The sequence below is a fragment of the Rhinopithecus bieti genome, unplaced genomic scaffold (genome assembly GCF_001698545.2).
Source record: "Rhinopithecus bieti isolate Rb0 unplaced genomic scaffold, ASM169854v2 scaffold_2439, whole genome shotgun sequence".
Lineage (NCBI taxonomy): Eukaryota > Metazoa > Chordata > Mammalia > Primates > Cercopithecidae > Rhinopithecus > Rhinopithecus bieti.
In genome coordinates this window covers 2,729,473-2,753,758 of record NW_016804232.1, presented here as the reverse complement: position 1 = coordinate 2,753,758, position 24,286 = coordinate 2,729,473, and positions in this window count along the sequence as shown.

Below are 24,286 nucleotides of genomic sequence, written 5' to 3'. Positions count from 1 at the left end.
CCTATGCTAGGCCCAGTGTGAAGTCTTGTGTGGTCTGAATTTGTGTGGCCATTCATCAATATGATGATTCATCCATGGTTTTAGCTTCCAACACACCAGAAGATTTTAACTTGGGCATTGCTGGGAATTATTCAGAAAATTGGCTTCTCTACTGTGTGGACAGAAGGAAGCTGAGAATAAAACCATTATTTTGTTATGCAGCTATAAATTTTTACATAAACTGGTGGATTTAACCTTTTCATTGAAAACAATAACTAATCCTTTATATCTAGTGTGTCTCAGTTAGGGTTCATTTTATGTAGGAAGCCTATGAAAGAGCTGAGTCTTTCAGAAATTCAGAAAGTCTTGGACGTAGTAGTGAGGAACACTGACATGAGTTGGTGAAACAAACTTCTCACCCTAAACATCCCGATGCTGTTTCCCCCCACATATTTTAATTATATATTAATAAATCAGTCAAGGGTTTTAAAAGAAATTTTTCTTCCCTCTGAATAAATTGTTGCATTATAAGTTTGAAAACAACAAATCAAATTAATAAATGTATAAACAGTTGCTTTTTTTCTGTCTCCACATCCAGGATGTATTTGTTTGTTTGATTTTTAATATAATTGAATAAAATTCACCCACTCATAGTTAGTTTTAAGTTTACAGATCATGGACAAAAGATGGAAAATTTAGATCTTCTATTAGTGCTTCAGGTTTAAACAATTTAAATGCCTTTTTGTAATGATCAGTAAGCAATCCATTTATAGTTTGTTTTAATCTGTTTGACAAAAGAGAAGGACCCAATAGAGGGCCTCACTTTCCTTCTGTCTGGCAAGTCCCCTTAAAGTACAAGTAGCCATACACACAGACAGGCAAACATATGACTACACAAACCACTATTTGTAGAAACTAACATTGCAATTTCCAGTAAGCAGAGACCCATTTTCTCCATTGCATCTGTAAGGTGTTAGGAATGTGTGTCAGTCTGACCTCTTTCTCTAGCCCCTACACAGTTGAACTTGGAACAAACTCCCATCTGTGTTGTGACTGCAGTACTCCTGATGGTTCAGCTTATTAAGAACCTTTTCTAAGGGGGCTGCAGGCCTCTTTTTAGACAGAATATTAGCGTATCAGAAGAATCTCAAGGTATCTCACATTTCACTCTTGTGCCCCACCAAGGCCCAGCTCCTTTAATAGATGTACGGCTCCAGGCTCTTGTGGATGGCCAGGGGAGGTCGCTCAGGGCTGGGGAAGGGAGACCTCAGGGATCTGATGCACTAGGGCATCATTGATCACGTGTGCCTTAGTAGGTGGGCGCACAAAACAGTGAATGAAGAAAAGCTCAGAAAATAGCAATTTGGACCTGTAACGTATGAATTTTAAAAAATAATTGATGCATCAGCTTATCCAAACTGCTTTTACAAATGGGGTGGAAAAATGCATCCATCGACATCCTGGTGTGTGGGAGTGGTGTGCATGTGCATGGATGTGTGTGAATTTCAGAGTGATTAATATATATTATTGAGACTATGTTGTCCTCCTGGATAAACTGGTCACCCAGGAGGAGATACTGAATAACTAGTTGATTGACATGATTGCCTGCAGGTTAGAATCAAAGTTAGCTCTAGAATTGTAGATTGGAGTTCTATTCGCATCAAAGTAGTGAATAAAGTCACGGGGGTAGATTAACTCAACCACAGAAGGAATGCCGAGTCCACCTTAGAGGAAGGTACCTAAGGGAGGCCAGAGGGCTTCGTGTAGGAGGTGACACCTGACTGAGCCTGCAGGCAGAGGTGTCAAAAAGGACACTGCCAGCAAAATTTTCAAATGTGCGAATATTTACTTAGTGTTCAAAAAATAAAAACCCTGCTATTTGGGAAGCACATAGACTATACAGGGCTGTATTGAAACAGATGGGCATAAAGGCAGATTGAGGGCATACCCTATTGAGATAGATAACTAGCTCTTTTAAATAGTTATCTCATGCTATGATCCATCAATAGAGAAAATAAAGAAGATAAGGTGAAGAGAGAACAGAAGAGGAAAAAAGAAGGATAGTAACATGGAAAAAGCTGGATAGTAATAGAAAAAGAGATACACTAGCAGGAAAAAGGAACTAGACCATGAGAAAGATGAGACTGAAATAAAGGAGAGGCTTCAGGAATCGAAGATTAGTGCGAGAGGCCCCAATTCCATGCTCTTCTGAACCTGAATGTCACAATATCATCATCTGGTGTCCTTGACCGTGTACAGAGCCTATTAATATGCATTGGTAAGTGTGGCTGCTGGACTGCTCTACTCCTTAACTCAAGACTCTGCTCTGGCTGACATAAGCATATAAGAACAGCTGCCCCTGGGACAGTGGTGCTTATCTGTACTGAAGCAGAGTTGACCATATGAGAAAAAATAAGTCTGAAGGTCATGTCTGGCTTCCCAGTCACAGGTTCCTCATCCAATACTAAACAGACAAAAGAGTGAGCAATGCGACCTAAATGGTAGCCTGTCTTTTCCTCATGGGAAAGAAATCTCAGCTAACTTCCCAGAAAAGAAAGATAAAATGAAATGAAAATATGCATCGCTACTCTACTGAAGAATAAATATTGCCTATAGTTTAATCTATAGCACACAAAGAGAAGAATCCACTAACAAGTCATATGCATATATTTTCCTTTGTCACCAGTAGCGTCTCTATTTCTGGCCTCCTAAAGAGCTGGAAATTGTACGTTGTCATTCCCAGGCACCACGCGGAGCCATGGGAGACACTGCAGGCAGAGGAGATTGTAGGGTCTGCACCCTGGCGTAGAGGGCCTCATGGCCCTGGTAATTCCATCTTTCTGGAGTTGGTATAACTGGAGCCACAGTTTTTATCCATGAATCCAGAGACGTTATTCACCTGATTCATTCGTGTTTTTGTATTTTCTAAACTTTACAGGTTATAAGACCCATACAAGCAGATTTTTGCTGAACTGAATATGCTGAATCATTTCAATAGCTATTATAATTAAGGAAATGCTGATATGAACATGATACCATTAATTTTTCTCTTTGTATGTCATAGATTAATTACAACTATCGGTAACACATTATTTTTGACTATACGGCATGTGAAACAAGAGATAGTCTATGTGTTGCACAAAAACATTTCTTTGGCTCAAGTCTTTTATCTTCATGGTTTAAGCTAACAGATCTCTGTTGTACAACGTGGAAAATTGAAGTAAACCTTGAACTGGAATGTTCAGGTAAGTGCATAATTAATAACTCAAAAATAAGAGACTAGTTTAAGTTGTTTAAATAAGCATAATGAATTCTTATTTATCTCGACAGTGATTAACAGTTCACCATAGTTTTAAAACCGTAAAATACTACATGGTTCTCAAAGTAAAGATTATTCTTATTCACCAAATATCAAACATATCTTTTTTTTTTTTGAGACGAAGTCTCGCTGTCTCCCAGGGTGGAGTGCAGTGGTGCGATCTCAGCTCACTGCAACCTCCGCCTCCCAAGTTCAAACGATTCTCATGCCTCAGCCTGCCAAGTAGCTAGGATTACAGGAGCCCGCCACCACACCAGGCTATTTTTGTATTTTTAGTAGAGACGGGGTTTCACCATGTTGACCAGGCTGGTCTCAAACTCCTGACCTCAGGTGATCCACCCGCCTCAGCTTCCCCAGGTGCTGGGATTACAGGCGTGAGCCACCGCACCCAGGTCAAACATATATTTGTCAAGATTTATTAGTGTAAGCACTGAGGCACAGCAACTAAAGATCCTAGTCCTAATTCCACCAGCTGGTTCTCTGAACAATAGAAAATCAGGTGAGCTCCCCACGCCTCTGAAAAGTCAGTGTTCCTGGAAAGAATGCTTTCTGCACTTGGAGTGAGATAAGGCCTCTAAACGTCCTAGGCTATGCTGCAAGATGGTTTGTGTCCCTGGCCCTCTGGGGTGCACAGGTGGTGCCAGAGTGGCAGCCCTCCTTCATGGTTATCACAGCTACAAAATAGTTCCCACACAGGTCCAAACTGCCTGGGGCCAAGACCCCTGTGGTTGAAAAACAACCTAGATCATTTTTAAAGTCCCTTCCTATACTGACATCAAATAATTGTGTGTGTGTTTCTTTTTTTAGCATTGCTTGGCACACACATTGTAAATCATTATCTTAAAGTCTACACTTGGAATAAAACAGAAAAAAATAACAAATTTAGTCTGGTTTACTTTCACACAATTAACCTTACATTTCACACCAATTACAAATGCTTATTTACAATTCCAGCATTCCTCCCATCCTTCAACTACATGACAGTTTCATATTTCTCCTGACAAGTTATTTCTTTAGCAACACCTTTCATTTGAAACCCAAAGGCAGTATCTTCTCTAACTTCTAAGCCAAATTTCACATATCAAGGAATTAATTGTAATGCCACCTCTTTGTGTTAAGGCATTTTCCATGGGAGGCAGAATCGTTGGAATAAAATAGAAAGTTTAGAAGCCTTTAGAACCGTGAATTTCTTTATTTTTTTTTTTATTTCTTATTTTTTATTTTTTTACTTTTTGAACTAGGTGGGAATGGGTGGGGGAAGGAGTGGATTTCCTGAGTACTATATTTCCTAAGGACCAGGCCATGAGCCAGGCTCTCTTCATATTGTATTTTATTGATCGGAAGTTTTTATGGTGCTAACCCAGTATTTTGAATCTAGAAGCTACGGCAAGGCTGGAGTTGGGCAAGCCCACACAACTGAGAAGCCTATACCCTGGATTTTACGTGTGTGCATGTGTGTATCCTTATTATTTGGGATTATTATGCTGCAAACTCACTCTTCTCTTCATATATAGTAGTCACTCTAGTTACTAGGGGGAAGAAATTACGTTCATAAATAATTCAATATTTCAGAAAGTTTATTTGGGTTCATCTGGCATTCTTCAGGATTCGTAACCTTGTAAGAAATTATTATTACTGAATTTAACTGTATTAACCTTCTTACTGCTTAGTCCCATTTCCAACTATCTGTGTGGTGCATATATTCCCTGAAGGTCAGATTTTGAACATTAACATGGCAGCTCTCCCACATAGACGCTTCCAAAAATCAAACAGAGCAACAAATAAATCTTATGCTTTATTGCACTAACTTCTCAGAGTGGACTTTTCCATTTATTTTCTCATCATCTTCCCACAAATCTTTGAGAGATAAAACAAACAAACAAACAAAATCAGTCCTTAACCTGTCAACCCCTTAACCTGTGCCTGAATTACAAATGGGGTGCCACTTATGCAAAATAACCTTGGCACCATGCTCCAACTACACAAATTATTTTTAGGAAAAAAAAATCCACTAGATTTTTAATTTCTAAAAGCTCAAAACTCGCAGCTATTGAATTCACCAGAAGTCCCCAAATTGCCCAGACATTAACCGTGGGCTTGGACATGAGGCTAGCTAGTTATCACTGTTGTTAACCAAAGGTGTGTTTTACTTGCATACTTTCCCCAAAACACAACCTCACATGGCTTGATTTTCAAAATCACAATTGACCTTCTCAAATCCAGAGCTTTCATCTTCCAGTGAGCAGCTTTTTAGTAGTGGAAATAATACTGCTGGTAACAATTGATTCAATCTAATAACCCCAGTGATTTTCCCATACGTCACCTCAATTACTTAATTGTCTGCTTATTAATGACAGTGGTGGTTCTCAAAGTGTGGCCTGGGGATCCTGATGAGTCCCTGAAACTCTTTTACAGGGTCTTTGGAGTCAAAGCTATTGTCATAAAAAAATAGTAAGACATTATTTGTCTTTTTTCCTCTCATTCTCTTAAGAGTGTACAGAGAATCTTCCCAGAGGCTGTAACAACACAGTAGATTGAAAACAGAAGCATATGTAAGCATCCAGCTATCTTCCCTAAAGGTACATGTTAAAAAGACTGGAAGAAACATAAAACAATGGCACTATTAATTTTATTATTATTTTAGAAAATACAGTTATATTTACTAAAATATATTCTTTATGTTAAGATGTGATGGGTTTTAACAAATATTAAGTATTTTAAATAATTCTAAACTCTAATATAAAGCATAGTAAATATAGACAGATACAATTCCTATGAACAAAAGTTCTTTGGCTTTAGTTATGAACAGCTTTTTGTTTGTTTGTTTGTTTGTTTGTTTGTTTGTTTTTGAGACGAAGTCTCACTCTGTCTCCCAGGCTAGAGTGCAGTGGCGCGATCTCAGCTCACTGCAAGCTCCACCTCCCGGGTTCACGCCATTCTCCTGCCTCAGCCTCCTGAGTAGCTGGGACTACAGGCGCCCGCCACCACGCCCAGCTGATTTTTTTTTTTTTTTTGTATTTTTAATAGAGAAAGGGTTTCACTGTGTTTGCCAGGATGGTCTCGATCTCCTGACCTCGTGATCCACCCGCCTCGGCCTCCCAAAGTGCTGGGATTACAGGCTGAACAACTTTTAAGAGTGCAAAGTAATCCTGAGACCAAAAAGTTTGAGAACCACTGATCTACACCCATGTCAATAATCTCTTGTGAAAGTAGAAGCCAAAAATCTACTATGAGTCTGATAAACTTTGAGTTTTAAAAGAAATATAATTCATGAAGCAGCCAGAATAAATATACTATATGGATATGTTGCTCTTATTTTTTTTTTTCTGAAACACTTCTTCATGAGTCCATGTAACCTGCCTTTGCATTTTCTTTCCTACCCCAATCGTGTAAATAAGTACTTTTCCTCTCTGATACCTCACTGTCGGAAGGTAGTAGGGTAATTTCTTTGTATTAGCACACGCACGTGCACACACACCCCCTTCTCAACATTATTGGGTACTCCCCACTTGCAACTTTCCCAACCACTGAACTCTGTGAGTCAAGCCTCAATGTTAGGACTTGATTTGTACCCACTCTTTGTATCATCTGCGCAAATTAAGGCATGATTCAGGGAAACCACTATCCAACAATGCATGAGGGAATAAAGCTTTGAAGCTCCACTAAGTTCTTATTTTTCCCTTTGCACCAAGTACTTTATCAGTTCACACTGACATTGGATTTTCAGAGGGGCTGATTTTATTTCTCTGGGGCCCAACAATATTGGCCAGGTTCCTCTCTTACCCTCTCTTTCAGAACCTGGAAAAGAACAATGTAGCGTTCTGGAGGTTTCAGGTGGCAGCCAGTACCTTGCCAGCGTGCTTGACACCTGAGTCTCCTAGTGAAGAACACAGTTAACTCCTTTGGAGGCGGCAAGCTAGCCAGTGCCTTTTGACATATGGTGACTTCTTCCCTGACAGAGAAACCAAGGCCGTCTGCCGGGAACTTGGCCAGCCAGTACCAGCTCTCAGGCCTCCCTTCCCAGGGGATGATAAGTGAGCATCCCCAGCTTTGTTGTTTGTCCTGAGTTTAGCAGCAGTCCGAGTTCCTGGGTATCATGGTGTCAGGCACACAGAAAAGGAGAGAACCTGATCGATCGATAGGAGAGACATGATAAAGAGGACAGCATCCTTCTCTGATCTCTTTGCTGATAGGAAATGCAACACAGTGGCGCCCAGGTTCTGCTCCAGCAAGTCAGTTCCATACACCAGCTCAGGAAAGGGAGCGCAGAGGCAAAGAGCCCACTGCTCTCAGGTTCAGCAAAGTCCAGTTTCATCTCTCTGTGCCATGGAGAGGTGTTTATGCCAGCTGGAGTCATTTTTCCCTGGAGCTCCTAAGGACGCTTGAGATCCCTTCCAATTTTTTCTCCCTTTCTCTCTCTCTCTTTTTTAAAGTTTTAATAATAAAAAAAAGTAAAAACCTGTATATGATTTTTTAAGAAAATTAAGCACAGAAAGTTAGCTATTAAATAACTATAAGTGCCTCATATTCCAGAACCCAACTTTTTTTCTTCAACTGCAGGTAACTAAAACCAATAATTTTTTTTGTGTCCAGAAAATAATCAAGTGTGTGTAGTGTTCAGCGTGCATACCTACACCATAGTAATGGTTAACAGTGCAGGATGTGGAGTCAGACTGCTTGGTTTTGAATCCTTGCTATACCACTTACTAGGACTCTGGGCAAATTACTCTGACTTTCTGGGTCACAGAGCCTGTTGTTGATAATACCTATCTCTTAGAATTGTTAAGAGTCAATGCATGTAAAGTGTTTAAAATAGTACCTGGCACATAGTAACAATTAAGTAAATGCTGAGTATTATTATTTTATGATTCATATAATTATTTATGTATAACTGCATTTTACAACTTATACAAACACAAATTAAACATGCTGTTTTAACTTATACTTTTTTCCATCAAATAAAACTGCTATGAGATTTTTCTCATGTAAACACAGATCTGCCTCATTCTTTTTTAAATAGCTTTATGTATTTAAAATTATTGTATATATGTATGTTTTAAAAATTCAGCTAGAGTCCAGCCGCGGTGGCTCACGCTTGTAATCCCAACACTTTGGGAGGCCAAGATGGGCGGATCACGAGGTCAGGAGATGGAGACCATCCTGGCTAACACAGTGAAACCCTGTCTCTACTAAAAATAAAAGAAAAAAAAAAAGTTAGCCAGGCGTGGTGGCGTGTGCCTATAGTCCGAGCTACTCAGGAGGCTGAGACAGGAGAACGGCATGAACTCGGGAGGCGGAGCTTGCAGTGAGCTGAGATTGCACCACTGCACTCCAGCCTGGGCGACAGAATGAGATTCTGTCTCAAAAAAAAAAATTCAGCTAGATTGCTATTGACTGACATTTGGACATTTCCTGCTTTTTTATCATAGAAAATGCTTGAAAATTTTTTCTTAATGTATCTCAATGATAAATTTCTGGCAGTGGGATTGCATGGTCAAATAATATGTTTTTTGAATTACTTTTTTATTTTTAGCATTTAAAATTTTAATCTATTTGGGATTATTTTTGATACACCGTAAGGTGGAGATCCCAGCCTTGTTTTCTTGTAGATTGATGGCCAATTAGGCAAATATTATTTATTAAATAAACCATTCTTCCTCTCTGAATTGAAAGACTATGTTTTATATATTAAATTATGGATCTGTTTTAAATCTTTATTCTGTTTCAATTATACATATGGTTATTATTGTACACTATTTCCATCAAATCTATCAAATTCACCAAAAGGTGAGCACATTTCAATTTGTATAGTTTTACAGAAACGTGTATTACGGAAATGCAGCATCAATATACAACTCTCATTTCCCCATACTCTCCTCTCAGCTCTGAATATCATTAATGATTTTAAATAATTTTTGCAAATCTACTAGATGGAAAGTCATGTCTTTATTTTTTCATTTGAATATTTTAATTTAAAGTAGATTTGAAGAAGTTTTTGCATATTCTTTTGCAATTTGTTTCGCAATTTCTATCAGGTTGTATTTTTTCATATATGTTTTAAATGTTCCTTCTGTTTCAAGTAAATTAACCTCTAGTCAACAATGAGTGCTTTAATATTTTCAAGATTTTGTCTTTTAATTTATTTTCATATTTTACTCTATGTTAATTCTGATTTTATTGTTCAATCATTTCCTTGATTGGGTTGTGATTTGGATAGCTGCTTATGAAGATTTTTTGCACTCCTGTACACACACATATTGACACAAACATTTCCTTGTCTTATAGGTCTTTTGTAAATTTATTTTTAGGTGTACATAGTTTTAAAGAACTGAAATTTATGTTAGTGTAAGACCTCACAGGTATACACAAATATTTCATTTATGTTTCAAATGTCTAACCAGTTGACAACATTATTTATTGACCATTTTATCTTTTCAATACTGATTTAAAATACCAGAAGTATAAGTACTAAAATGCACATTTTTACATAATCTACTTGAGTATCAAAATGTATGATTATGATAACTTCATGATATGGTCAATGTCTGATTTGACTGACACTACCTTGTTGCTCTTATTCTGCATAATTTTGAGCATTGGATTTTTCCAGATGAAGTTTACTATTACTTTCTTAATTTTCCTAGCAGAAAAAAAAGCCATGTCAAACTGTGAGCAATTTAGATAAATAAAATTGTATATTTGGGGTGTTAAGGTTATTAAAATGAGTAGTCCTGCCTGCTTTTTCTAAACTCTTATGTCCTCTCCCACTTTATGGATTTTACATCTTCTGCTTCCCCTGCCTGGAATGCTTTTCCCCTGGCATCCACCTGGCTTGCATCCTCACTTCCTTTGGTCAGAACTTTAAATATCACCTGTCACTGAGGTCTTCCCTTACCAGCTTACCAGCCCCTGGCAATGCTGTTTTTAAAAAAAATTAAAAATAAATAAATAAATAAAACAACAAAACACTTTTATCCAAATCTTCAGCCTTATCAATCTGCCTTCTTGCTTTACATCTCTCCATAGCACTAAACACCATAGCATATGATATATTTTTTAGTTTGTAGACTGTCCGTCTCCCCTCAGTAGGTCCCCCTCCATGAGGCCAGGGACTTTTGTCTATTTTGTTCGCTACTCCCCAAGACCCAGAATGGTGTTTGTTATGTAATAGGCCCTCAATAAATTTTTCTGAGTGACTGAATGAATAAATGAAGGAATCTTCCAAATCAAGCAATCCTATCCAAGATATAATCTGGTTTAACATTTGAGTTTTCTTTCACGTCCTTTATGTTAATATCTAAGTAGTTTACATTTAAAAGTGTGTCATTCCTATTTTTCTATTATAGAGGAAACATGTTTTCCTGGTCTATTTTCAACTGGATATTGTTTATACATAGAAAGGTTATTTTTTTATTTTAATTTTGTAACTAGCTGCTGATGACAGATCATTCTTTCTAATAACCTTTTAGTTAGTTCTATTTGGTTTTCTAGGTTTTCAAAAATAGGTTATGCAAATAATGATAATTGTTTGCGTATGCATTTCAATTATTATACCTTATTTAGAGATGTTCCTTAATTACATTGCCTAGTATTTGCAGAACAATGTTAACTATAGTAGTTATAAAAGGCATCTTTTGCTTAATCTTTAGTAAAAATGTTTCTGTGTGTTTCATCACTATAATAACATTTTATTTCCTGTTTTGCACATGGGCAAATATACACATATATACACACATTCACACAAAATGCCACAGAAGTATCTATGGAATTCTATGTCAGTTTTTTTAAAAAAACAAATTAGCAATGGTTGTTGAACTTTATTAATTTATGTTCTGATATATTTGAAATGAATATGTTTTTAATTGTTTAACCTATTTATATGATGAATTATATGATTTGTTAATAACAAATCATCTTTGGGTTTCTGAGGAAAACCTATTGATTATTTTGTATTTTCTTTTAAGATGCTGCTGAATTTTATTTGACATTGTTTTTAAGATCTTTAAATTGATATTTATAAAGAAAATTGATCCATAGAGTGTATTTTCTTGCCATTTGGTGGGTTTTCAAATCAGATGTATCAGTTTTCTTTATATGAGATAATCATTTGTTTCTAAAATTCTTTTAATCTATTTTTTTCTACATTCTTTCATTGACATAAAGCTTTTTTTATGGCTGCTGATTTCTGATGTTGTCAGTTTGGTTTTTGATATTTCTAATTTAGTTATTCTTTTCTTCTTCTTTTTTATTTATTTTTTATTTTTTTGTAGAGATGGGGTTTTGCTGTGTTTCCCAGGTTGGTCTCCAGCTCCTGTCCTCAAGCAATCCTCCTAACTTGGCCTATCAAAGTGCTAGGATTATAAGCATGAGCCACTGTGCCCAGCCTAATTTAGTTATTCTGTAATTATTTTATTTTGATCCAGAATTTATTTCCTTAGCTTTGAAATTCATTCTTTTTTGTTTTAAAGTTTTGTTCTCGATGCCCTTCTTCTACTAAAAAATACAAAAAAACTAGCCGGGCGAGGTGGTGGGCGCCTGTAGTCCCAGCTACTCGGGAGGCTGAGGCAGGAGAATGGCGTAAACCCGGGAGGCGGAGCTTGCAGTGAGCTGAGAACCGGCCACTGCACTCCAGCCTGGGCGGCAGAGCAAGACTCCGTCTCAGAAAAAAAAAAAAAAAAAAAAAAAAAAAAAATCTGTTTAAGTTATAGAAAGAAAAACGTCCACTGCAGGGGATTTCCTGGCTTATATTGCCTTATGAAATGTAAGCATGATCTGTCAGGCATGCTCTTCTCTTCTCCATCATTATCACAGTGGAATTTTTGTGAGTTACCATGAGTTGGTGTGCTGTAGCCGGTTCATGAGAGTCAAATGTTTGCACCTCTTTCTAACTTTTTAATTGGCTATGGTGGGGCTATTTACACCATGGAAAGTAGCAAATGCTACAAATGCTTTTTTTGTTTTCCCTCCAAGGACTTTTTATTAAATACTTACCTGCACATTACTTCTTATCATAACATAAATATAGACATTATGCAACTAGTTACCATAATATTTTTTAACAAAATCTAAACAGTCTATTAGATCTTTGTTCTAATGAATTCTCCTGGACACTTGTGTCACCTTTTCTTGTCTTCCTCCTTAGAACTTCAGTATGGAGTTGGAATAATGTGTGTTTTCTTGTAATTTTCTAATTTTCTTTAAGAGCTTGGAGAGAGTGAGAGCAGGGAGCACTTTTGTACCTCAATACGCAGTTGTGCTTGGAGGGCCTGATCTTGGCTCTGCCTCCGACAACTTGGTTAAGGGGGTGTGTGCTGGAGTTTACTTCTCCTGGGCACCTCTTCATCTGGTTTGGGTTACCTTCAGAGACAGAAGTTCCTTCCACTCATGACCATTCAGGAAGGATCTTCAGAACCTCATTAGCTCCCAATTATTCCCTTGCCTGCTTCACCCTCAGCTCTCAAGCATCTGTCCTAGTCCTCTCCTAGCAAGTGTAGGGCAAAGATCCGCAAATCCCATAGCCGTGGGCCCCAGCTTCTCATTTAGAAGTAGCTGATGCAACTCTTTGTTTAACTGGGCTGCTCTGTGTCTTTTCTACAAGGGCCTCAGAACACACTCCTGAGTTTTGGTTTATTTTCTCCTGTCTTCCATTCAGCTAAGTGCCTGCATTTATTGGTGGAGATTACCTATTTATTGGTGGAGAAACTAAGGTGGCTCCAATTTTCCAGGTGTAAGTCTTGCCCAGTTTTTCATTTGTTTGACCTCAGGTGAGGCTTTGCAGTATTGAAGAGGGGCTTCCAATTTTCAGAGATTTTCTTTTCCTCCCCATCTCCTACCCAAGAACCTATACATGCTTCCTCTGTCTAAGTGTCCCTCAGTTAGGGGGTATTAATGAAGTTTTATTCTAGATTTTTCCACTTTTTTTCCCAAGATTGATTCTGAAGGTCAGATTGAAGAGTCACACCAATTCTCAAAATTAATTCTCTTTCTTTCCCTTCCCTCGTTCATTACTTTTTAGGTTATGACCTTAAAGTTGTGCCTTTCTTTCTGCAAGATTTTTGTGTGTGCATCTTTGATGATGTATACTTACTTTGAGTTTGTTTGATTTTAGGAAATACATACTATGTAATACTTTTTCTCTCTACCACATTTCCGGAAATCTCCTGCAGCCCGACCCCCCCTCTTTTTGGATGATACTGGTCAAAGAAAAATGAAGATATGATATTTATAATGTTACTGGGTGTGTAATATAGAATTGGGTGACTGTTTTTCTTACCATTCTTCATTAACTCCAAATAGGGTTGATTTAAGTGGAAGAAGGAAAGGCACTTCAGGTTAAATGCATTCTGACTACTTTAAGTTCACAAAAGCCTTTCAAGGGACTGTGAAATTCAATTTGAATTGGAATTATTCTGTGGGTAAAACAATAGTTCATTGACTGTATATTATTTTACGGATTGCATTTTAGACATTAGGAAAAGCTACCAATTGGTACCGACTACTCTATCTTGAAGTACACATATTTAGGTCAAACATATTTATCTGTTAAGAGTACAATTATGTATTTATAAGATATGTTTAAACGTTTGCAACAAATTCTTCCCATTCCAGTTCTCTTTAGCAAGTTTTTGAGTTCTGTGAGGAGCTGAAAACCTAGAGATGTTGGTTCCTGGCTCTATCAAAGCAGACAAGACCTACAAACATGGCCCTAAATAATCCCGGTTACCTGGTGAAACTGAGAGATCAAACACATTCTGTGACAACAGCATTTTATATCTTTCCCTGAGCTCTGTACCTCATATTGGTAGAAACATTTGAAATTAGTCCATCAATGTTGAGAAGTTTAATCAACATGTATTGGGGCCTCCTTTGGGTCAATCTCTTTATACATCTTGTCTCATTTGATCATCATGACAACTTTGAAAGGAGGTATCCTGATCCCCATTTGAGAAGTATGGAAACAGAGGCTTAGAGAAGTAGTAGAACTTACTGCAGATCACAGTGTAACTGTCCAGTGGGTTTTTTCTTGATCACTGCTCAGATAGAGCCGATTTTCAATATAGAAAATTGCAATTGAGAAGAGTTTAAGAGCTGGCTACACAGGAGACTGGAGTTTTATTATTACTCAAATCAGCCTCCCTGAAAATTCAGAGGCTAGGGTTTTTTGAGGATAGTTTGGCTGGCAGGGGGCTAAAGAATGAGTGCTGCCTAAGTAGGCTAGGGGATGCAGTCATGGGGGTGTCGAAAATGGTCCTTGGGTGCTGAGTCCATTTCTGGGTTGGGGGCCCACAGAGGAGTAGCTGGTCCCTGTGTGGCCATCCAGTCATCAGAAATGCAAAGGCCTGAAAGGACATCTCAAAAGGCCAATCTTAGGTTATTTACTGGAGTAATTGGGGAAGTTACAAATCTTGTCACCTCTGGAATAATGGCTGGTCATCATTTAACTATTCCTATCATCTTAGCTGAATTGAGGCCCCCTCATCCTCCTAACCTTATGGCCTTCCATTAGTTTTACAAAGGTGGTTTAGTTTGGGGAAGGGAAGGGCCATTATCATTTAAACTATGAACTAAATTTCTCCCAAAGTTAGTCTGGCCTACCCTTAAGACTTGGAATGACCTTGGAATGACCAAGGGGAGTTTGGAGATTAAAGGCAAGATAGAGTTGGTTAGGTCAGATCTCTTTCACTGTCATAATTTTCTCACTGTTATAATTTTTGCAAAGGCAGTTTTAACAGAGCTAGTAAGGCATACAGACAGACTTTTAAGCCACATCTCTCTGAACTCTTCTTATTATTCTATAATGCTTCTCAGAAGAGTCAAGAACCCTCCATCCTTGTTTACTGCAATTACTCTCAATAATGAATTACTTAGTACTTATCTATGTGGCCACAGTGATTCAGACTTAAGGCCACTGTATTTGATTGGATTTGTTCATTAGGTTTTGTCTGAAGGATATGAGAGACTAAAAACAGCTCAACAGTAGTTAACTTTAATGGCACAGAACTTGGGCAATTGACTTTATCCGTCTGTTTTAAGAAACTCGCTGAATCTTTACAAAGACAGGTATCTTCTGTCAATGTTTGAACCATGCATACTTGTTCTGCTATGTGTTTGATGTCATGAAAGTCCACACGTGAATCATATATGGCTATTTGAGTCATAGTACAGTCTTAAGAGGAAGGTGTAAAAATTGAAAGAAACAAAATAAAAAACCCTTTAGTCTGTTGTGTTACTATATATTACTGCTCTTCATTTTGATAGAGTTGATTTTGTTCTTGAAATTTATTGCTTTAAACAAAATGAATAATTCAAAATGTGATCAAAATAAGGACGTTTTGTAGTACCAGTGTGAAAAAAAATAATATATGTATGCATGCTATGCACCTGGAACAAAGGCAGAATGTATAAATGCAACTTTCACTGGTCTTCAGAATCACTTTTACGTGTACAAATGAACAGGAAAGTAGTCCTTTTGTTGTTTTAAAAAAATTGACTTTTTGTAATCCCAGCACTTTGGGAGGCCAAGGCAGGAGGATCACCTAAGGTCAGAAGTTTGAGCCAGCCTGACCAACATGGCGAAACCCCATTTCTGCTAAAAATACAAAACTTAGCTGGGCATGGTGGCAGGTGCCTGTAATCCCAGCTACATGGGAGGCTGAGGCAGGAGAATAGCTTGAACCTGGGAGGCAAATGTTACAGTGAGCCGATATGGCACCACTGCATTCCAGCCTGGGTAACAAAGAGCAAAACTCTGTCTTAAAATAATAATAATAATGATAATGATAATTGACTTTTATCTTGCCTCCTCTTTCTAAAAGAATAAGGCTCAGTGTGTGACAAGGAGAAACAGTGAAACATCAGTTCTCTCTCTGAGAACAGGTTGCCACTAAAAGTTGGCTTCGAATCACCAGATTCAAAAAGCATGGAAGAAAAGCCAGATGTCAAATCTTTAATACTTAATGGAGATTCCCACTACTCCCTCCGGTTAGAAAGCCAGATTTAAAGCCTGTGGGAGAGCCGGGGGGTCAAGGCACAGGGAGGTCTGGCCCAGAGAGTCCGGAGGATGATGACAGGATGGAGGAAATATCTGCACAGAGCAGATACACCCTAAAACAGTCATCAGACATTTCATGTCTCTATTTGGGACGACCTCTTCTTATTAAAACACTCAGTCTCTCTGGGGAAGTTCATAGACTCAGGAGAGGTATTGCTTTGTTCTAAACCAAAGTTTGAACTGTTACTTGAAGGTCATTGAGAATACATCACAAGGGCGTCATCTGTTCCAATGTTTTCATAATTTTTCCCCTATGCAAGGTTGGCCAGGATAAAATCTAGACGGAAAGGTAATGATTACATAAAGAAGGGAACAGTGAGCTATTACCTTGCTCATTTGTTGGATACAAATGATATCAGATAGTTCTGGCCACAAAACATGCTGTTAGATCTAAATTTTCTAAATTTATTTTCTCTACAATGTCAGTTTATTAAAAATTCACTTCTCCAAATTCACGTATGTAGATCCACAAAGATTTTGAGGGTCAAGATTAGAGTTAATATTTTGAAAACAGTAAAACAATGACAACTTTATAATGTCTAAAAACTGGAACTTACTTGGTACAGGTTTATTTTGGTGAGGACATTTCTTTGTGATGAGTACAAATAATAAAGGAATAAAATGTAATGTCTTTCGTAATGGATTTAAAAATGTCACTAAGTGCAAGCATTTTCATCTCATTTCCCTAGGGAAGTGGGAGAAATCCATTTTCCTTCAGGTCTGTCAAAATTATAGTCACTTGCTTCTGGCCAGTTGCAATCCAATGGGCAAAGAATTAACAAGAAAGAGTATTTTGGGTGCCCAAGAAAAGTTTTTATTAATAGTTGTACTTGATTCCAAAGACACCTCTGCAACCTGAAATTACGACAAATGTGCACGTGGTCAAATTTTGAGAACATTGAATTCTGAAGTCCCACTGGCCTCAATAAAGAAGGCATTAATCTGAGGAAAATTAGACTCTTTCCAGTGAAAATATAATCAATCTCTTTGTTTGGTCATCTATAGAGCAAATTACCGATATCAATTTCTAAATTCAACTCATTTGTAGACAGACCTGAACTTCACTGGAATATTCTGGTGGAGGCAAAAGACCAGAGGGAAAATTATTGCAATCTTGTAAGGGAAAAAAGATAAACTAGTCAAATTATTGTAATTATAAGAAAATATACAAGAAGAATTTTTTGTCAAGCCTAGGCAGTCCAATAGATTATGTGGAAAAGTTGTGGCAATTAAAAAAGCAACCATAATCATATTAATAATGGTTTGAGATCAAATCATTGGATGAAATACACCTTGTATGTATAAAGCAGAGAGAGAGAGGATAAAATTTTGTTAGATATTTAAGGCACCTTTATTTGAAGTTATAACTATTACAATTCAGGATGGCAAATGCCAAAAAAAAAGTCAAAGTTTAGCATTGTATAATTATTTGGGAAGTTACAATAATTTAGTTTACCTTTAAATGAAGGAACTCCAATGACTGGATAGCTTTTGTTTTGTTTTGTTTATCCCCCCCCTTTTTTTTTTTTTTTTTTTTTTAGAGTACTGAGCTACATTCACTGTGACTTTGGCTTGTGAGAGAAAGAGTCCATGTCAGTCTTTTGTGCCTCTAAATGCTTTTGGAGGGCTTCCTGGCTTCTTTTATTCCTGTACATTTGCCATTAATTGTGTTTAAGGTTTGAATGAGGCAGGGACCCGGAAGAGACATTAAACTGCGTCACTCAATAAAACATTGCCTTTTCAGCCCGAGGCATGACTCTCTGGACTTCAGTGGGGTCGCTGTTGGGATATCAAGGTCTGTGTGCCCTGGAATAGCAGTTGCCATGAAAGAGCCAGGGTGGAGATCTTCAAGTACCGAACAGCATGGGCAAACCTGAGGCTCTTTTGAGTGGGAGAAAAGAGCTCAAACTTTAAAACTGGCCTGAGGAGCAGCAAGCAGGTCCCCAGTGCATTCTTCACAGCGCTTTCCACCTTTAATTTAGATATTTCAAGGGAAATTTAATCCATATGTTTTGGATTCATTTGGACTCAGCTCATAAATATGCTTCATCAAGAACTGCCAAGCTCTGTGTTCCTGTTCACTAGAATCAAGTAGTTTCAAGGGACAGCAGTACAGACAGAGGAAATTTGATATCCAAGGGTCCACCACCCAAACAAGAAAAAGAAACCATCAGGTTCGAACTACTGTGTTTAAATAATGCTAGAACAGTAGTTTGCCCTGCAACACCGTAATGGTAAAATAAGCCACTTACACCTGTAGGGAACACATACTGATACACAAGCAGTAGGTACATGTCCTTTCCCAGAGACATATCTCAACATATGGACTTTCTCATTGTCACTTTCAGAAAGCTTAACAACTCAAAGAAGAAAACAGAAGTTTCTACCTTTTTAGCATCTTTTAAAGTCCATGCAGACTTTTCTCTCCCTATCTCTCACTTTGTCTTCCTGGCTCAGTTCATCGCTCGTATAAACATCCCCTTCACTGGGACTCTACCAGAACACAGGCTGAGAATCCCTGTACATTCTGGACACCACTACTAGGTCAGATAACTTTGACCAATTTTACTTTCTTAAATTTGTGTTGCTCAAATGATACTTTTCCAATATAAAATGATATTGTATTACTGAATATGTTTTTGTCCAAACCACATCTTTGAGATTATTTTATGATTTCCTAGGGGACCACCCCTTACAGGTAAAGAATCATTGCTGTGTTCACTTCTTGAAATAAGGCAAGGGCAGGGTTATCAATGAGAATGATATTTGGCTCCTGCTGCTTACTGACTGATTGATTGATTTCCTAAATGTTATAGATTCAAGATGACCAACTTTAATGTCCTTTTAATCAAACACTGCCATTCAGGGCAAGAGATGATTTTAATACTCTGTATCATAACATCTGCGTTTAGGAATTTTCATAAGTGAAGAACAGGAAATCCATGGCTCATTTCCATATCAGTTCAAATTTCTTGTGCCAATGGCACCAAATACCTTAGAGCATCTGAGGGCATCTAGTAGCCAAATACATTTCAAGTATTAGAGAAGCCTTGGAATGGTTGTTATCTTGATAGTCTCATATTATAGAAAGTGAGATGGGACAGAGTAGTACAGGGTATTAGTCAGATGGGATCCAGGGATCCACACACACTGAAATCACAATTTTTAGTGAGGATAGACAGAGGATTGATGATGGACAAAGGCCCAACAGTTGCAGAGTTAAGATGGCTTGGGCTAACATCATCTTTAGGCCATATTCCCTTAGCATTCCTTACCTCAGAGAGTACAATAATACTTATGATGTCTATTGGCTTGAAAGTGTGATTAAAAACATAAATAATCATCAGATTGGGCAACTGGGTAATAAAATAAGCTCTAACTATCTTTTAAAGTGCTTAACGTCCTAGGCCAAATGTCCAAAGATTTTTGACTTATGGAAAAGAATGACATTGCATTTTCCCATCAACAGGAGAGAAATGTACATACTCTAGTTGCGAGACACAGCAAGACGAGCAAGTTCACAACAGTGTGGCATCAACTCAGGTTGTTATTTTCTGCAGGTGAAGCTTGGTATCAGGTGATGCTCATTTTCCGCCACTGTGCCTTTTACAGTAGGAGACACCAGTAATGAACCTTCACAGGACCCAATCTGGTAGCTGTGTTTTGCCTACAACCCTAAATTCATCCTGGTGGGTGTGGTGATTTGTTGAGGTATAACAAGCCTTCAGGAAAAAGAAAGCAGAGACAAAAGATGAAAGAAAGAGGAGAAACCAAGTAAGTAAAGAATGTTTATACTAGTTTCCTAGCTGGTGAGAGCCACCAAATCCCTCTTCTGGTTTCAGTGCAAGACAAACAAGGAAGGAATCGTGCTGCTCAGCATTGGTTTGAAAGCACCGGATTGAGGCAGTCTCAGCCTGAGCAGGCAAACCCTGCTGGGAACCTTGGCAAATTTACCTGGGTTACTTCACCAACCCTTTCCTCCCACCTTCCCCACCCACAGCCTGAAGGCATTAAACTGCTTGTGAGTAGCTGGCCTGGACTCTCCCTAAAGCCACACAAAGCAGCATTCTCCTTACTGCCATTACACTGGTGAACCCTTCATGGGTCAACATAGCTGTCAATTACAATCCCATTTCTTTCAAAGGGCAGTTTTAACTGTTAATATGCTCCTAGGTGTGTCAGACATGATCACATTATCTGTCTGTCTGTCTATCTATCTATCTATCTATCTATCTATCTATCTATCTATATCTTATCTCTCTATCAAAAAAGGCTATTAGGTTTATAAATCTTAATTTCTAAATTTTGCAACACTTCTATGAGGTAGGAAGATGCAACATATTTACATCTAATTGACGTTTTCACGTCTTACAGGCGTTTGAAAGTGGTTTCCATTCAGCCTTGGGTAGGTCTCCCTTTTTATCCTCTGAAATACCCTAAACAGGTAATGATTGAGTGAGGCAGAGGCCTTTTGAGGTGAATGTCCTTGGAGAGAGGCTCTTACTAATGTAAAAGCGCTTAGTATTTTGAGCTGTGAGACTTTTTTTTTCAGTTCTAGTTCCCTTTGGGGGATTACCAAAGGGAGAGATGCAACTTACTATCTCAACAAGAAAGTCAGGATCATGAATCAGGACCCACAATGAAAAAGATTTCATAAAGCTTGGGAAGCAGGGTAACTTCTTTCTTTTCCCAGGCCCGTTGTGCCTGTATTAAGATCAGTAATTGGATCCCCATCCTGAGGAAAACATAGGTTCTTGTCCATGGAAGCAACACACAGTGAGGAAGACAGAGAGACCATGCCGTGCTACACAGCCTTTGTGGTGAACAACAGAACACCAAGGATCTAATGATTCAGTCGCAGTGGAGGTCTTCTAGGAGAGAAATGCCAAGCCAGCACTGAACCAGGGAAGCAACTCAGGCTAAAAACAGAACGAGCTGACGGGTTTTAGGAACCTTCCTTTCACAGTAATGGTGGAGAATTACTACCACAGTAGAAGGGGTGAAAGCCCAAGATCAGAGAGTGTGAAAAAGCAACGTGGTAATAAGAAAGCCAATTACTTTAGCTCTTCAATCCTGGGAGGTTTTGAGCTATTGAGGGTGTGCGATGGATGCCTAATGTGTCTGTCTATCTGGAATCCATCCTTGCTCTTTTGGTAAAACCACCTGAATTTTTCCTGTGGAAATGCCCTCCCCCATCCTCAGTGTAGTCTTCTCTCAGGCTCAGTGTGGACAAGTATCCTAGTTGTCAGTCAGTGTCAGTCAATCAGCTTGCCTGGCTGCTGGCCACAGCAGCCCTTTGACGGGCCACAGTACCCTTTGACGTGATTGGTACAAGATTAAGCAGACAATCAATTCTTTGTCAAAGACTTATGTCAAAGCTATCAGCAAAAAATAAAAAAGAGGGGAAAAAGGTTGGTTCCGCCTGGACTTGCATCTGTGACGATGAAAGTGTGAAGTGTCAGGAACTACACAGGGCAAAACTGAGTCCTGATGGCATCCTTTGGGTTCCTGGATCTGCCCTGTGGCTGGGCTTTTCAGTTAAGTAATCACTGACCTTTCCTTGTCTGTTTAAGCTCATGGCACTTTAGTTTTCTGTCACTTGCACCTAGAAATCCTGACTAGTACAGAAGAGCATCAAGTAAAAAAAAAAAATGACCTTATACAAAATCATAACATTTTTAAATGAGCAGACAGATTAATGTAACTAGAGGGAGAGTCCGTATAAGAGAGTAATGAGAAAAGCATATGATCATCCCAATAGATGTTGAAAATGCATTGGACAGACTCCAACACCATATGTGATTTTTTTAAAAGAAACAAAAGACTTAAGTAGAAATAGATAGCTATGTCCTTATCATGATCAGAAACATCTAATCTAAATGTCACCCTTGGTAATAAAACACTAGAGGCCTTCTAATGAAAAATAGCCAAAAAACTAGATAGGTAGGTAGATAGATCAGCAATTTATAGATTTGATACTTGCACAAGTTCCTGACATAGCTATGTTTCTTCTTTTGTTCTTGGAACTTTAGCAAGTGGTTCTGAAGTTTGTGGAAGAAAATGCTGAATAGCTAAGGCATACTCTAAAAGATATTAAAATATATTTTAGTGCAATAATAATACAAGTAGTATATCACAGGAATAAAAATTGACCAACGCATCAATGGAGCTGTTCGACAAGTGGTTTACTAAATTGATGGTTTGGCAGGAAATAAGTTACTTTTTATTTATTAAATATTTAATATTAACTGATATTGTGATACAAACTTTCTAAAAGCAGTAGAAAAAACAAAAGAAGAGAAAATAGAGGAAGATATTACACAAGAACTTATTAGCAGGTTACTTCAGTTATACATTAGGTGTCTTAGGAAAACCGAAAAATAAACATCAAACTGCAAGACAGAATTACAACAAATGTCAGAAGATTAATATTCTTAATATGCAAACCTTTTTTCCAATTCGATAAGAAAAACACTTGTTTACTAACAAAATCCTATGAAAGGACATGGTTTGGCAATTCACAGGGCAAGGAAAAAATTGCAATGGTTAATACAGGAAACAGGCACTGTTGCAATCTGCTAATGGGAAAGAAAATTGTTTAAACGTTTCTGGAAGGCAATTAGGTCACAAGCATCAAGAACCTTAAACATTTCATACTTTTTGACCCAGTGATTCTGTTTTAGGATGTCTCCTGAGGATATAATCAGAGATAAACAGCCAGTAAGGGCAAGATTGTTGAGAGCAGTCTTACGTAAAATAGCAAAAATTGACCCAACTGAATAAATAAATTATAATACATTCATTTAATTTACAAAATCACAGAGATATTTTCTAACACATTTTAAAATTATAATGAAAAGAATATTATTTATGAAATATGGGTAATGTAATTATAGGTTATTTTCATTTTAGTTTATTTTACTTTGTCTTTTTAAAGAAACATCAGAAAGAAAACTGAAAGGCAAATTTGTAGTTAATCATTTTAGATGGTCTCCTATTAATACAACTGAAAACTGCCAAGATTTTTACTTTTCTTAATCGAAGTATATGTTGAATATATATAAGTATGTGATTTTTTAAAAATTGCATGCATTTTCCTTTCAATAAATGCAATTTGTTAAGCATATGAATAGCTGTAGTTTTAATTTTTTATATTCTATTTAAAGTTAACCCTCACATTTTATACAAAGGATTTTTCAGAGACACGTTTTCAAATAGCACCACCAAGTTCAGTTGCGCATGTACTGTTCATGTGGATCAATCTTGTCACCTTAACTACATGAAGGGGTGGGGGGAAAATCTTCTGTGGGTCTCTTGGTTACCATGCTAAGAAAACACTTAAGAGGGCCGGGCCTGATGGCTCACACCTCTAATCCCAGCTCTTTGGGAGGCCAAGGTGGGCGGGTCACCTGAGGTCACAAGTTCGAGACTATCCAGGCTAACATGGTGAAACCCCGTCTCTATGAAAAATACGAAAATTAGCCGGGTGCAGCCAGGTGCATTGGCTCACGCCTGTAATTCCAGCACTTTGGGAGGCCGAGGCGAGCAGATCACGAGGTCAGGAGATCGAGACCATCCTGGCTAACACGGTGAAACCCCATCTCTACTAAAAATACACAAAAATTAGCCAGGCATGGTGGCGGACGCCTGTAGTCCCAGCTACTCGGATGGCTGAGGCAGGAGAATGGCGTGAACTCATGAGGCGGAGCTTGCAATGAGCTAAGATCTAGTCACTGCACTCCAGCCTGGGTGGCAGAGCAAGACTCCGTCTCAAAACAAAAACAAAAAAAAAATTAGCTGGGTGCAATGGCGCACGCCTGTAATCTCAGCTACTCGGGAGGCTAAGGCAGGAGAATCGCTTGAACCCGGGAGATGGAGGTTGTAGTGAGCCGAGATTGTACCCCTGCACTTCAGCCCAGAAAACAGAGTGACACTCT